Below are 3,710 nucleotides of genomic sequence, written 5' to 3'. Positions count from 1 at the left end.
GTCATACAAAACACCCAGGAGATATTTCAGATGAAGTAAAGGCATAATATATTCCCAAGAGGAAGCTCCGAAAAATGATGTTCACCTGTTTGTAACTGATGGAGGAAATTTTTGACAAAACTACAGGAAAAAAAGAAGAGAATATAAAATAACTCAGGAATGCACAAAAACAATACGACAAAATTAATGAATTCTTGGAATAGTAAAAAAATTACAAACAGAAATCAAGAAGACAAACACTAAGATATTATAACACCCTTGAAGGAAAATAAAAAGTAAAACTGAAACAGTAGAGGCATGAATCAGTGAGCACAAGACCAGATCTCTCAAGACCAAATTAAAAGAAGAATGTAAAAAAAACTAGCTGAAGAAAATCAAAGAATACGCTGTGATGCAATCAAAAGGATAAACTTCTGTTTGAAAAACATTCCAGAACAGAAATAAAAACAATTACATAGAAAATAGCCCAAAATATATTAGAAGAAAATTTCCTTGCTATTTGAACCAAACAGAAAGTAACCATACAAGAATCCCAAAGAGAATTAACCCCAATAGAATATCACTACAACACACTTACTTACTATGTTAGTAAGTCAAACTTTCTGACATCAAAAAAGAGAAAGAATTCTAGAAGCATCGCAACAAAAAAATAATAATCACCAGTAAGCACAAAAATATGAAAAAACTCTGATATTGTCTCTGACTACATTATTGACACAAGTTTAGTTTAATATCACTAATGTTGAACTAACCCCAGTTCTGAATTTGCTGAACAAGTCACCTGTTTACACAGGTTTTTATTTAATCTCATAAATTTCCATCAAGCACCACTTGTCTGTCAGTTTGTCCTCATGCGGTGTTTCATGTCTTGCTGAGAGGCTGTGAAGGCAGAATGTATGCCACCACTGGTATATCAAATATCAGCATGACGAATGGATTTTTGTGAATTTTCTAACCAAGAGCTATTTCTGAACTATGAAAAATAAGTTTAGAAAACAACATTTACAATACCCAGCCAGAACTAAAATACTCAGGACTAAACCTAAACAGAGAAACAAAGGATTCTTTCCTTTTCAGTGATGTTGGGAAGTTTGTCTCTGATGTCTCTTGGTGACTTTCTTTGGGAGTCAATTATTTGGGAGTCTTTTGACTTATAGAGTAGTTATTTTCTACTCTGTCATGATATTAGAGATGTTTTCTTCTAGTATTTCTTGGACTTTATTCTCTGTGGTTATATCTTCTTTCTGTTTTGGAATGTTTATCAAATATAAGTTATTCCTTTTGATAATGTCACATAATTTTTATGTTTTTTCCATTTTTTTATAGATTGTTTTTAGATATATCTTCAAGCTCACTGATTCATGACTCCATTGTTTCAATTCTACTGTTTTTATTCTTTAAAAGTGTTATCAAGTTCTATTACTTTTACTAGTTGGGATTTAATACACATATCACACATTACATATTTTGATCATGTCAAGTAAAATTGTACAATTGCTACTACACCCCGTTTCCAAATATTTTTTCCTATATGAACTGTTTTACATTGTCTCCCTTTTACCCCATCACCACCACTGTCCCGACTCCCCACCCCCACCGAACTCCTTATTCTACTTGCTGTCCCTATAGGTTCATCCATCCTGGGTTTCATCTACAGAAAAAGGAAAAGCACATAACTCAATTTGAAGAGGGTGACCTCCAATGACATACCACCTCTAAGATACACTCTAACATGAACAACAAGAAAAAAATACAAACCAAAAACACAGAAAATTTTGGAAACCAAATCCAGTCCAGCCTGCATCATATGGGGGATCTACTGACAGTTTTAACTGTTGAAGTCAGATTTATGCCTTTGACCTATACTCATCTCTCCCAAGCACTCTGTTTAGTGACCACTTTTCTCTCATCCCTCAATTTTAGATAGGGGGAGTTCACCGGAGAGTTTTTCCTATGTAGTTCCTCAAATAAATCTTGGGCTCCCACTATCATCCATTTCCTTTTGCACACTAGATTCTCACAATTTAGGCTCTGATACTAATCCTTCCTTAGACTTCAGATTATATGGATTCCAATCCTTAGGTCAGTGACGGATGATAGCATACTTCTTCCATGTGGACTTAGTTGACATCTCACTTAGATGACCACTTGTTTGGAGACAAGCCTTTAAGAGCCCTTACACTATTTTATCTGATAACCAGTATGTTAGTCTGGGTAAATAGAGAAATAAATTCATAGACACTTATATATGTGTCTTAGAGAACTTTATTTAAAAGAGTAATTGTATATTAAGAAAACATCCCAGTCCAGTCCAGATCAAGTCCTTAAGTCCAATATTAGCCCATATGTCTGATACCAATCTATAAATTCCTCTTCAGATTCATGCAACACATGCAATGACGCCAAATGCAGGATGATCACAGGCCTGTGGGTGGAAAGTCTTATGGATCCAATGGCTGTAGAAGCATCTCAGCATGGGCATGGGTCTCCACGTGGCTCCTCCAGCTCCAGGAATCAGAATGCATCAGCATGATTCCATCAGGTTCATCCTCAGTATTGTCTCACCGGGAGTGAAAGTGTCCCCTACCTCCAGCAAGCTACTATCTTTATATAAATATAAAACAAGAGGGGAATAGAACTATGTACTCATATGGACATTGGGCCTAAACTCAAGTACTCCCTCAACACAAGAACATTTTGTTCTAACAATCCAGCATTCTGTGATGCTCACCTTCCCAACACAATCGCTGAAGACAAAATGGGTGCATAAGCAAATGTGGTGAAGAAAGCTGGTGGTGCCTGGCTATCAAAGATATAGCACCTGGAGTTTAAAGGATTGAAGATAAGCAAGTGGCCATCTAGCTCAGAAGCAACAAAGCCGACATGGAAGAAGCACACCAGACTGTGTGATCATAAGGTGTGGATGGGATCAGGTACCAGGCATCTAAGAACCAGAATAAAATCATACCCAATGTGAATGGATGGGTGGGTGCATGGAGTGGAGACCCAATGCCCATATGCAGACAATTGGACATCCCCTTACAGAAGGGTCACAGGGAAGAGATGAGCCAGTCAGGGTGCAGTATAGCACCGATGAAACACACAACTTTCCTCTAGTTGTTTGATGCTGCCTTCACCCCACCATCATGACCTCAATTCTACCTTACAAATCAGATTAGACCAGAACATGTGCACTGCTACAGAGGAGAGCCCACAACACAGGGAATCCAGGATAGATAAGCCCTTCAGTGACAACAATGAGAGTAGAGATACCAGGAGGATTAGGGGAAGGTTGGGGGAGAAAGGTGGAATCGATCATAGGATAAATCTAGAACCCCTCCCAGGGGCATACATAATGGAAAAGTGGGTGAGGGGCGATGCAGGACGATGTAAGATAAGGAAATAATAATCAATAGCTTATCAAGGGTTCATGAGGGAGGGAGGACCGGGGAGGGAGAGGGAAGAAATGGGGAACTTATATCAGGGCCTCAAGCAGGAAGAGAATGCTTTGAAAATAATGATGGTAGCATATGTACAAAGGTGCTTGACACACTGGATGAATGTATGGATTGTGATAAGAGGTGTAAGAGCCCTCAATAAAAGTATTGGAAAAAAAGAAATGGATGTTGATTGTTATCTAATACTTTTTCTTTTTTTTAATCATTTTATTAGGGGGCTCATACAACTCTTATCACAATCCATACACACAT

This window comes from Echinops telfairi, unplaced genomic scaffold (genome assembly GCF_000313985.2).
Source record: "Echinops telfairi isolate 266 unplaced genomic scaffold, ASM31398v2 ScPeMD7_6273;HRSCAF=7185, whole genome shotgun sequence".
Classification (NCBI taxonomy): Eukaryota; Metazoa; Chordata; class Mammalia; order Afrosoricida; family Tenrecidae; genus Echinops; species Echinops telfairi.
This window is presented reverse-complemented; position numbering follows the sequence as displayed.